Below are 13,139 nucleotides of genomic sequence, written 5' to 3'. Positions count from 1 at the left end.
ATTTGGCTGTAATTTCAGAACTGTTTTCTTTCAGTCATATATCTGTATAAAAATACGAAAAAAAACAAGCCACAAGCTCTAAATCCTGTTATCCTGAACCTCCATCTGTGATGGCAAACAATATTATATCTGAAGCCCCATAATGTTAAATCATTAATCAGCAAAATCTCTCATGTAATCTGTAACCTCAGCCTACAGATTAGCATTATTTATCGTAATGCAATAATAAAATTTAATAATTTCCTACTCATCCATTCTTGTATTTTTTAATGCTACAAGGTCATCCATATGATAATCATTCTCGACTGTCTTTCATCTCTGTTATATATTCCACAGGATCTCGGTTGGTAACATCTGTGTTAGCTTTCAAGATGAAGCTGTTTCTTGTGTTATTAAATCCTTTTCATTAAGTATTCTATAGAAGGACAAATACAAATCAGTTAAATAACAGTGACAAGAGAACTTGTTGCATTCTCTGGTAATACAAATGCAATTTGTGGAGTGTTGTGCAGTATGCTATGTAGAGTTTTAACAACATTAACTTACTAAGAATCCATTATGAGTTTGCTGTCTAATTTCTAAACTTAGTCTTAGGACTGACTAGTAAAAGGCTTGGATTCCTGTTAAAGCTAACTGATTACTATAATGTACTGAGTGATATTAATCTGAGGACAGTGGTGGTAAGTACGGTATGAAATTCTGATTTAAAAATCAACCATTAATAAAATGTAAATATTTGTAGTACTGAGCATTAGGATTTATTATTTGTTCATGGAAAATATTCTAAATAGAAGAGCCATGCCCTTGCAAAACCCTATTTGTAATACTATGCATTTTCTAGTATATCAAGATATGATGAGATATCATCTGGAGTGTTGTGTCCAGTTCTGGAATCCTCAACATAAGTAGAATATGGAGCTTTTGGAAAGGGTCCAAAGGAGGGCTACAAGGATGATCAGAGGGCTGGTGTATCTGCCATAAGAGGACAGGCTGAGAGGGTTGGGATTGTTCAGCGTGGAGAAGAGAAGGCTCTGAGGAGACCTTATAGTGACCTTCCAGTACCTGAGGGTGGCCTACAAGAAAGCTGGGGGGTACTGTTTACAAAGTCATGTAGTGATAGAACTAGGGGCAATGGGTATAAACTGAAGAGAGGGAGATTTAGATTAGCCATGAGGAGGAATTTCTTCACTATGAGAGTGGTGAGGCACTGGAAGAGGTTGCGCAGGGAAGCTGTGGGTGACCCATCCCTGGAGATGTTCAGGGACAGGTTGGATGGGGCCTTGGGCAGCCTGATCTAGTGGGATGTCCCTGCCCATGGCAGGGGGTTTGGAACTAGATGAGGTCTTTGAGGTCCCTTCCAACCCAAACAATTCTGTGATTCTATGACCCTGTCAGAGTTTTTTTCAGAACAAAAATTGGTCTGCACTGCATACATAGAAGGCTAAGGAATTACAGGAACTTTAAGTAGATATTTAGATGGTTCGTCATACGGCTACAAGCAGGGAGGGCATCATATGGCTAAAAGTAACTCAGCCAAGTATCAGTTTGTTCCTGTTCCAGGTACTTGAACTAGCTGATATCATTCCAAGCTATGGACTTTTGAATCCTGTTTATTTGCTCCGTTGGGAGAGGTATATGCAACTCTAGTAGCTTTTTTTCCTTTCTCAGTGAAGGAGTATTTGAGTGAGATTTCTGTGATTTTGACGAGGACTTCAGGCAATCTTAAGCACTATTCTTGGGTTTTTACATGAGATTTCCAGAAAACTGTATGAAAGCACACACATTTTAAGTCCTGAAGTGTGTTAGGCAAACTGCAAGTGCACAATTGGTGCACACACTGTACTATGGGATCCTGATATGTTGTTCAGTCTCATAGTCTCAACTGAGTAACAAATTGTGTGGGAAACCTCGTGCAGGTATTCGAAGTCTTCAGCTTATGTTTAGGGAAGGCTTCCAGATGGAAAGAGAGCAGGATATATCTGAGAAAATCTGAACATAAGGTAGGTCTGTTTCTTAGGTTTGTTTTATTTTCAGCATTGTGGAAATTGACTTGTTCTATAAACAAACTGTTGAAATCACTAGTCTGGTTAGGTAACGTTAAAATAATTGATCTGAAATAGACGACAGATACATAGAATTTCTTAAAAGCTTATTGTACTTCTATGTTGTGATTTAGAATTTGGGGATCAAGTATGAATCATGTTGGATTGTTGTGTTCTAATCTGGAAAACCATATTAAGATGCTTTATTTTGTCTTGCTTCAATTTGTAATCAAATACATCTAGTGGATTCTTTTTCTGCATGTGTGAAACACAGTATCTTTAGCAGCTTTGTAAAGTCATATTTTCCTAGAAATCCCTAGCAATGACCTAGAGAACTTGCCACACCATTGGTAAAGATACATACTGAACTATTTACTCTTTTTTTAGCAGTAATGATTTGGGTGAGTTTAGTAATATATCCAGCAGTGCTTAGTGCTGTGATGGTTATAAGGCTTTAATTATCTTTTTAATGCTGTAGTTGGTTGTAACAGTTAGGGCCAAGTCCTAATTGCAGTGTAGGCGTGGGAAGCTGTACTTTACTGCTGTATTGTTGGTACTTTTGTAAAGGAGAGTAGGTTCTAGCTGATACAGCAGTAAAAGATAGATTAGATGTTACACTTGAACAAAAATCATATAATACTTATTCTAGTAATAACACATTGCTGTTATATTGATGGGTGAATTGAAAGTAGGTAGGGTACTAAGGCAGTAAGGGTTATTTAGCAATTGCATTTATAAAAGTAAAGGAGTTGAGCCCTTTTAGGGAATGTGCTTGGCAATAGCTCCAAACTTGACTATTTGATGAAATTAATAATCCCTTTTTAATGTCATATATTAAGATGTCATAATTTCAGATAAAGTTATTGGGTGAAATATCTAAATGAATTAAATTATATAAGATATATTTCAAGTCATATATATTAGCTTGAAATGTATTATTGGAAACATGGATCAAGAAACAGTTATAAACTAGTCAGTTAGATCTGTTTATTTCCTGTTAAATACATTACTGTGGTTTAAATTTTGACAAGTTCATGGCATTTTTCTTAAGCTGCAGTGTTTTGGTTGTTTTTACTTTACTTTATTGAAAGAGTTTGAAAAAAACATTACATCAACAGGAAGGCCATACCTAGAACCAGAGGTTAGAAAATGTAGAAGAAACCAGTCTTTAATCTATCTAGTCTCATTTCACCTGTAGCATAGGTCACAAAATACGGCCCTGCAAACTAAGGTTGAATTGGTATTTAGTCAGCTCTTATGCATTGTAACGGGGGATTGACACAGTCCAGGTTGTAGAATACAGGGAATTAGACCACCACCACCACCCTCTCCCCCCTCAGAAAAAAACACACACAGTAAAATAGCAGTACTGAAACGCAAACAAAAAAACACAAACCAAAAACCCAAAAGCCACAGATCTGAAAGGAGTCTGCAAAGCAAGTCCTTCAGCATAAGGCCTTCACTCTTAACGTTTTGGTTGGCAGTTCAGGGAAATACCATTCTCTCCTTCTCAGATGGCACTGCAGTTTGTGCAGTCATATACTGACCCAGGTCAGGAAATGATTCAATTGAAAAATATTTTTGTTTTCCTGTGTTCTTTTTCAGCCTACTCGCTTTGCAGTCTGGTTCTTTCTGTGACTATGAAACCCACAGCATGGGACATAGTGAAAACAAAGGCAATGGCAGGAGGTAGCTGGCAGCAGTACTTGATTTAAGCTGTAGGAGTACCAAGCTTCAAACCATAGCCCGTGCTCTCTTTGCCATGGGGCTCTTGTTTGGTGCTGGTACAAATCTTGAACAAACTGATCCCATGTATCTGTGCAAAGCTTTATTTGAGGCTAGTGAGATCAAGTGAGCTCTTCATAAACAAGTTATGCATTTATTAAAAGTGTGTAAATAATAGTGTAAGTAATCAGAATGGGAACAAAGTGAAGTTCACAAGGGAAATGCAAGGGTTTTCCTAAGCAATAGGTATTGCTGTCACCTTAATACTTAGTTCGAGTGTGCTTTTTATCCAAAGACTAGAATGTAGTTTGCATAGCCTTCTCTGAGTCATGTATACTAGGATATGGGCTGATACGAAGCTAAGGAGCACAACAACCCATTATATAAAGGAGATGTTAGTAAGCTGCTCAGTGTTCTCAGCCACTGAATGGCAGCTCACAACCCAAAAAAGTGTTCCAGCTTGGTGATCCAAGCCTCTCAAATATGGCTGTTGGTATCCCATTGTAAAGATTTCTGTCTTATAGGCATTTATCCCTAACAGATTTATGTGAAATGTATGATTTATTGCCTCAGACTATTGTTCATTTTTTGTCACTGATTGAGGACTTGGTAAGTATCAACATCGTAGATGGTATCAAATCTTCCTTTTTATATATTGGAATAATATGTATTACAAGAGTAACTGTAGAATGTCTCCATCTTCATCTTTCTCAGGAAAAGTGTTTCTGATTGGCAACATCAGGTGAGTTGGGGAGAGCATATGGCATTTTTTTTTTCCTGCCACATTGTAATCCTTCGGAGTATCTCATAGTGGGATATAAGAAGAGAACTACTTCTTTCTTTAGAAGTATTGCATCAGATAGCATCCCTTTTCCTGGGGATTTATGCAAGTATGATGCTAATGTGTGTGTGGTGTGTGGTCCATGAGTAGTAAAGAAAGCTATGTAGCTTGAAGGTCTTTTATTACTGCACAGTTGGCCTTTCTGCAAGGTCTGTTTAAAATGAAAGTAATAGATCTTATGTGTGGATTATTTGACAAACATAGAAGAGTGGAAAAGTTTCCTCCCCTTTTTTAGATAATTCTTGAAATGCACAGTATGTGGGCGATGTAGCTGTGCAACATCACTTGGCTGATGATGCATTTCAGATCTCCTTGAGAGAAATTGATGTCATTTAATTGTTTGCTTTAAAATAATATGACCCTAGTTATTTTCTTACAACCTTGCTGTTCATATTCAATACCTGTTGTTCTGGAAATGATTTGACCTAATTCAGCACATAAAAAACCACTGAATCAAGCATCCGTTTAGAATGTAATTGAAACCAAGAAGCCTTACTATTCCCATGGTATTGACTAGTAACCTTTAAGCATTTGTAAACTATTGGGAAGCTTTTTTAATGAGTCTGTTCACCAGTATTGTACTTGCTGTTATGCTTCATGATGTTGAGTTTGAGTAGGGATGGCAAGACAACAAGATAAAACCCTTTGAATAGGATAGGGCTGCTCTACCCACTTCCCCTGTAATTCCTCTGCATCCTTTCAATCCAAATTGCTTTCTCTCCCTGATGTTGTAGTTTCTATATCTATTCTGGATCGCATTAAACTTCTTGTGTTGGTAATCTTTGCAATTATTCATTAAATTCATTCAGTAAATCTCTGACAAGGCTAAATTGACTTCTGAAGAGCCTTTTGAAGGCCTCATTGCCATCAGTTTCTGCCCTGACATGCTAGTAGGGACACATCCCTCCACTTTTAGCAGTGCCAGAGCATTAAGTGTTTGAATTCCTGTCCCTATGCAGTATAATGTTTCAAGAAGTTTCTTTTAGTTTCAAATAGCATTTTCTTCACAGCTGTGATGCAGTAGGTCTGTGGAAGCCTGTAACTGGGATGCAGATATGTTTGGTTAAGAACTATTTAAGCAACTGATGCAGCAACTTACTGCTTGTAAGTAGCTATCTCTACTTTGCAAAAAACTCTTCTAGATTCATAGGTAATTTTGTGGATTTAAGATTCTAGTTCAGGTAAGAGTAAACTATTTCACTATTCTCAGGCCTGGGAGAAGGATGGAAGGGTTCAGTAGTTGTGTCTCACCAGTGCTGTGGGAGATTTTGCCAGCAAATGTTATAAACAACTGTTGCAGTAGTTAGGCAGGCCAGATTATAGGGACCAATTACTGTATCCCAGTGATTTCCAGATATTCTAATATCCCATTTAACATGTCATCAAGAGAGACAGAGTTCAGAAAGAAAAGTTGCTGCTTCTTGAAAAGCCAATGGCAGAAAAAAGTGCTATGCAGTGCAGAACTCAAACAGAAATGCTGCAGCGTTTTTTAATACATAACTTTAATGTTAGATCTTTTAATTTCTTGAATGGTCATATGAAAAGATGGAAGGGAGGAAATAAACCCCTTAAAGCAAGGCATCCTATTTCTTGATCTTTTATTTAATTATTTCAGGAGTGAAGCAAAGTAACTTTGGTTTCAATAAAGCATCTTAACTAGCAGCAGAATGCTGTTCTGACTGAACATAAACTGAAGTAGTAGTGTTTGTAACAGGTCAATAAATAGGAAAAATTTCTTGAAGGAAAAGGTAATAGAAATGGACACCTGTGAAACAATGAAATGTTTCTCATTGCAAGAATTAGTCTGTAGGGTGGAGTATACACACTCTCCTTTTTTTTTCTTCTTTTAAGGTGCTGTGCCTAACTGCTGCTATTAATGTGTACTTATGTAATTAAATTCAGTAATGCTGGTAATTTTTTTAAACTTGTGTTTCTAGGAAATTTCTGTGTTGTTATTTCCTCTTAAATTTCACTCTGAAGCATCTTAAATAATGTATTGGCTTTATTACTATCTTTTTTCTTTTCCTTTTTCATTTTTCACAGAGGCTTGGGACTCGGAAATATCCAACTTATTTTCTAACTTAGTTTCAGTGGGAGGCAGAATCAGACCTGCAGGAGTTATGGTAGCTATTGGCAATATGCTGTTATAGTAAATTCTTCAAAGTTGTGACAGTGAATCTTTATGAAGCAAGCCTTCTGTGTTTTTTTTTAATATGGAAATGAAAACTGAACTTAAATGTTTAGAGAACTTCTAAGTATCTAGTTTTTTGCATTTTCATTTCAAGCACTTTTTACACTTCAGTTCTCTTCTGAAATTTGAATTTATTTACTCAACAAGGTTCTATCATGTAAATTAAAATTCCTTTGAAATGAAAAAGTCCTTTATAACTACTGTTTCTGACTCATCTAGAAGGAAAAGGTATGCAAGGGCACACCACCTCCTTGGTGGATGGCAGAGGATAGAGGTAGAAGCCAATCATAGATGTACGGTGTTTGACTTGCTTTGAATTACCCATCTCTTCAAAATATATGTGCTTATCTGAAGGAAACAAAACATTTACTTGGTTGATTGGTTAGAGCATTTTGTACAAAAATTATTTCTTAGCATTAGAGAACCAACTGCAAATTGTGAAACACAATGAAATAGCTCTTTAAACAGTGTAGTGAGTTTTTCCAGGCTGAGCAAATCAAAGCAGTTGTTTATTACTGAAGCAGGATGCAGTTTGACACTGCATTGTATGGTTTAAGTGTTCCTCAATTTATACAACCAACAAAAAAAATGCTAGCCTTAGGCCACGTGTATAAGACAGTGGCTTTCAACTGTTTTTCTCTGAAGCATCAGCCAAAGATCTGGAGTCTGTGAGATAGTTACATCTTGATCACTGGGGACTGATGGCTGTGAAATTATAGATTTGTTTAGCTTGGAGAAGACCTATAAGATCACAGTCACCCATTAGCCTAACAATGCCAAGTTCACCACTAAACTATGTCCCCAAGTACCACATCTACATGTATTTTAAATATCTCCAGGCATGGTGATTCATCCACTTCCCTGGGCAGCCTGTTCCAATGCTTGAGAAACCTTTCAGTGAAGAATGTTTTCCTAGTATCCAATTTAAACCTCCCCTGGCACAACTTGAGGCCATTTCCTGTCATCCTCTGACTTGTTACCCGGGAGAAAAGACCAATACCCACCTCGTTACTCCTTTCAGGTAGTTGTAGACAGCTATAAGGTCTCCCCTCAGCATCCTTGTCTCCAGACTAAACAATCCCAGTTCCCTCAGCGGCGGAAGAGAACCATTAAGGGTACACAGATTGTATGTATGAAAGCTTCTTGTTGTGTTCTACTTTTATCTTGACTTAAGAAGGTTGTTATGCCATTGTTGTAGGTCCCCAATAGCAAAGGGAAGTGTTACAAGGTTGAACTCTGCATACAGTAGTGGCAAGTAATACAAACGTGCAGTTTAGTTAAGCATTGCGAAACAGTGATGTATGGGCTGCAGTCCTGAATTTCCCAGACCCACTTCCTGAAACTGTGTATAGTGGAGCCCAGTAAAATAAATAACCTTTGATAGAGAGAGACTTTCACTTGCTTTACCAGTATGATTTAGACTTTACGGTGTTCTTTTCACTGTTTAGCACCTTGCTTTTAGCCATTTCAACTCCTTTTAAGGACTTCAGAGAAGGCAGCTGAGAAGTAATTTTCTCAATATTTTTTCTTTTCCCCTCAATGTCAGCTAAGTATTTGGTAACTTGCCAGAAAACATAGTATTCAATAGTTTGGGATTTTATTCTTTACTGAGTTTTGATTGAATAGCTTCGTGCTTGCCTGTAAGGAAGTGTTAGTTTGTGACTGGTTAGTCTATAACATCAATACTCAGAAGGATCTGTCTAGCCCTATTTTCTTTGATGCTGGCTAATAGAGAGTACTTGGAGAGTGAAGACAAAAAAAGGGCTAGCACATGTCAGCGTAGTCACTAAAACATTTTCCAGCTCCTTCTTAAATCTTAGATTTACTGAACGTGATACTGGATCTTTATACTTAATTTTTTCCGAGGATTCTTTTTTGCAAGCTTGTCTCATCAATGTTTAAACTCATCTAGGTTTTCTATGTTTTATGACAATACCTATATGGTTTAATTTTGAATTGCACGCATATTCTTTTTTGATTAACTTAATGCCTTGTAGTTACTGTGAGAATTTTTGAGGAAGAAGTGAATTGTTATTCCCTATTCATTATCTTCATTGCATACTTGAAGTTAGGACTTACATTATACTCATCCCCTCCTTTAAGCCCTCCCAGCATTTAGTGCTGTTTTTCTAGATTAAAAAAATGCTATTTTTATTTTCCCATTGCAAAATTTCCCTGCAAAATATTTGTTCATATTTGTTATGTTATTATGTACTACTTCTAGGTTTACTTTTATCTTCAACAAGATGGAAGTACACCTGTAGTACAGTACTACTGAATGTATACATGGGTATCTTAATTACTTTGTTATTATCTAATATTCTTAATTAAATTATATAATATAGAAACATACAGCATGTTATAATGAAAACCACAAATTAATTAAATAATATTACCCTCGTGAATTGGATCTTCACCTTTTTGTGATGATGACCTATTTATTTTAAGATACAGTCTTTGTCAGATGATGGTCTTTAAACTTTTCTCAGTCTTTTTTTTAATTCTCTTTCCTTTTCCCTGTCAGATAAGATTATATTTTGTTGAAATGATGAGTACTTCCTTTTAAAATTGGTGATAGCACAGTCTTTATCAACATTGTGTTTTATTTATTTGATTTAGTATTTCTGAGTTTGCTTCTAAACTTGAACTATTGAGTGGAATTGTATTGATTCATTGTTGTGGTACAAACAATGCCTTTTCCAGAAAAGATTCACCAGGATAATTAGTTTCCAAGCTAGAAGAATCTTAAGTCCTCATTATGGATCATCATTAAAGGATTTGTATTGACTTGCATCAGATGGTGAGTGGACTTAAAGACTATATGTTTAAATCGAACACAGTATAAAGCCTCAGTCTTTAACAGTAAGGAAAGTTGTTCCTTCTGTGTACACACCCAGGAGTTAGAGGAGCATAATGAGGCTCCCATGATCCATGAGGAGGTGGTTAGAGACTTGCTTGCCCAGCTGGACACCCACAAGTCTATGGGGACAGATGGGATCCACCCAAGAGTATTGAAGAAGCTGGCGGATGTGATTGCCAAACCCCTTTCCTTCATCTTCCAGCAGTCCTGGAAGACTGGGGAAGTTCCACTGGACTGGAGGCTGGCTGATGTTGTGCCCATCTCCAAGAAGGGTCGCAGGGAGGCTCCAGGGAACTACAGGCCTGTCAGTCTGATCTCAGTGCCAGGAAAAGTCATGGAACAGGTGATCTTGAGTGCTATCATGAAGCACATGCAAGAGAACCGGGTGATCAGGCCCAGTCAACATGGGTTCACAAAAGGCAGGTCTTGCCAAACTAACCTGATCGCCTTCTATGACAAAGTGACTCGGCTAGTGGATGAAGGAAAGGCTGTGGATGTAGTCTTCCTGGACTTCAGTAAAGCCTTTGACACAGTTTCTCACAGCATTCTGCTTTGGAAACTGTCAGCCTCTGGCCTGGACAGGCGCACACTCTCCTGGGTAGAAAACTGGTTGGATGGCCGGACCCAGAGAGTGGTGGGAAATGGTGTGAAATCCATCTGGAGGCCAGTGACAAGTGGGGTTCCCAAGGGCTCAGTGCTGAGTCCAGCCCTGTTCAGTGTCTTTATCAATGACCTGGATGAAGGCATTGAGTGCACCCTTAGCAAGTTTGCGGATGACACTAAGCTGGGTGGAAATGCTGATCTGCTAGAGGGTAGGGAGGCTCTTCAAAGGGATCTGAACAGGCTGGACCACTGGGCTGAGACCAATGGCATGAGGTTTAACAAAGCCATATGCCAGGGCACAACAACCCTATGCAGTGCTACAGACTGGGAGAAGAGTGGCTAGAAAGCTGCCTGGAGGAGAGGGACCTGGGGGTGTTGGTTGACAGCGACTGAACATGAGCCAGCAGTGTGCCCAGGTGGCCAAGAAGGCCAATGGCATCTTGGCTTATGTCAGAAATGGCATGACCAGCAGTTCCATGGAGATTATTCTCCCTCTGTACTCGGCACTGGTGAGACCGCTCCTTGAAGACTGTGTTCAGTTCTGGGCCCCCCAGCATACGAGGGATGTTGAGGCTCTGGAGCAAGTCCAGAGAAGAGCAACAAAGCTGGTGAGGGGGGCTGGAGAACGGGCCTTATAAGGAGCAGCTGAGAGAGCTGGGGTTGTTTAGCCTGGAGAAGTGGAGGCTGAGGGGAGACCTCATTGCTCTCTACAACTACCTGAAGGGAAGTTGTGGAGAGGAGGGTGCTGGCCTCTTCTCCCAAGTGACAGGGGACAGGACAAGAGGAAATGGCCTCAAGCTCCACCAGGGGAGGTTTAGGCTGGACATTAGGAAAAACTTTTTCACAGAAAGGGTCATTGGGCACTGGAACAGGCTGCCCAAGGAGGTGGTTGAGTCACTTCGCTGGAGGTGTTTAAAGGAAGGGTAGATGAGGTGCTGAAGGGCATGGTTTATTGTTTGATAGGAATGGTTGGACTCGATGATACTGTGGGTCTTTTCCAACCTAGTGATTTTATGATTCTGTAAATTGAGGTTAGACTGTGACTTATGCCCTCTTGACAGTGACCAACTGGACAGACAGCGTAATGTACCACAGTCCATTAAGACAGATTTCCATGTACATTGTCTTCAGTAGGTGATAAAGTTCAGAGTCAAATAGGATTTCTTTTAGTTAGTCTCTTTTGTGTTTAATAGATGGTTAGTAATATACCAAATCTTATGATGGCATAGTATTATAGTTATTTAAGTAAATCTGAGTTAAGACTGCCATATTGTTTTTGTGGAGTTACAAAACCTTTCTTCACTAAAATGAATACTTTTGAGAGATCATTTTGGTAATGTAAATCACTTTAAATCACTGGACAAAGCTGTTGAAGCTTGATTTTAGTGGCAAAACCTGGTTCTTTTCAGGATATTTTCATTAGGAAGTTTTGAACCTCATTTTCTTGGTCAGCTGTCATAATACAATTTCTGAATATTGTATTAAAAATGTGGCTATACTTGCGATCAATCTGTAAGTATAGCATTTTCATTCTTAATGTTTTAAACTTACTAGTTTTAAAACTAGTAAGTCAATACCTGTAAATTATGTTCTGAATTTTATGATTTAATTACTCATTTCAACTTTATTTCATATGGGAATATTTCAGAGCGTGTTGTGCAGTAACTGTTTTTCTTACATGAACTTAATATCTGTATTTTTTATACCAGAAGTCTTTCTTAACTTGCAATGAAAATATACAGTATTACTAATAGGAAGTGAAGGAGGTAGTGACAATTTACTTTATGATGCTGTCTGTTGGAAAGCCTGTTTTTAGACTGCTAAAGTCTAAAAAAACTAGGGGAGTAAAATTGTGCATTTGAACACTTGCAAGTTATGTCTCAAGTATAGAGATACACAACAAAGAGGCATAGAATGTGGTAAAAAATACCCAGAATTTACTTTCTGAATTGTCAAAGCTGACCGTGTGCAGTGATACTGATTCACTTCACAAATGCAGCACTGAGGACACAGTCCCACTTTTTTAGTTTGTCTATGGCTATTAATAATTTAACAAATGCAACTTCATTTTTACTATAATTTTTATAAAATAATTTTATATTATACTTTTATTTTAAGAAGACAAATTATTGTCTTCTGAGGAGAATATGGCTAATTACTAATCTCTAGCCACTACAACAAGGGTTTAATATGTTTAAGACTTTCAGCAAGCTTTAAAATAATTTCATTTCACATAGGGTAAAGGCTTAAGGAAACTGAGAAAGCTATGGAGCTATTACTGCCACTGCTGTAGCTCAAGTTCAAGGCTATTCTATTTGCATCTTAAATAATAAATTTCAATGTAGTTTCAAGCCCTTGAGAAACACACTGGTACATTTAAACTATAATTCGTCTGATTTTAAGTGTTAAGCCCTGAGCCTTCAGTAATTAACTAATTCTGAAATTGAACATTGGTGAGGGTAAAAATTATGTATTACATAAAACTGACTTCAAAAGACGTCTAGCTCACTGTTTTGCTTTACAACAGTAAATCAATGTATTGATACTTGTAACCGAATTTATAAATCCTCAAGTAAATTTAGTATCACTCAGCTATCATATGGGAATCTAGTCATGTAGACATATAGCACAACTTTCAGTGCTCAGCATCCTTGCTGGCAGATGGGGTAATTTGTTTTGGAGAGGTGGACTGCAAGGTGAGGGGAAGATCTGGGAGGACCACAGAGCACAAACGTGTGAGTCTGCATTTCCTTAGAGGTTTGGAATCTAACCAGGCAGCTGTCAGTGACGTAGTGCAGAAGCTGATCCTAGTTCAAGTCCTTGTCTATGACTGGGACAATAGGATGTGCTGTGTTTCCCTCAGGATTGCAGCTGCTA

At 38.0% G+C, this 13,139-nt stretch overlaps 1 protein-coding gene across 4 annotated transcripts in view; it reads left to right on the top strand.

Annotated features, from left to right (window-relative positions):
• The window catches only part of STXBP6 (syntaxin binding protein 6), a 106,713-nt gene that overhangs the window by 56,409 nt on the left and 37,165 nt on the right, over positions 1 to 13,139 (top strand). The window contains exon 1 of one of the 4 annotated variants that reach the window (XM_069858356.1): positions 1,975 to 2,000. The exons of the other annotated variants lie outside the window; for them this stretch is intronic. The gene's annotated coding sequence lies outside the window, so the exon portion shown is untranslated. Of the gene's footprint in view, positions 1 to 1,974; positions 2,001 to 13,139 lie in introns of those variants that run through there. 4 annotated transcript variants of the gene reach the window in all.

This window comes from Phaenicophaeus curvirostris, chromosome 5 (genome assembly GCF_032191515.1).
Source record: "Phaenicophaeus curvirostris isolate KB17595 chromosome 5, BPBGC_Pcur_1.0, whole genome shotgun sequence".
Classification (NCBI taxonomy): Eukaryota; Metazoa; Chordata; class Aves; order Cuculiformes; family Cuculidae; genus Phaenicophaeus; species Phaenicophaeus curvirostris.
Note: the sequence above shows the minus strand (reverse complement) of the source record. Positions and strands in the feature narration are given on the sequence as shown.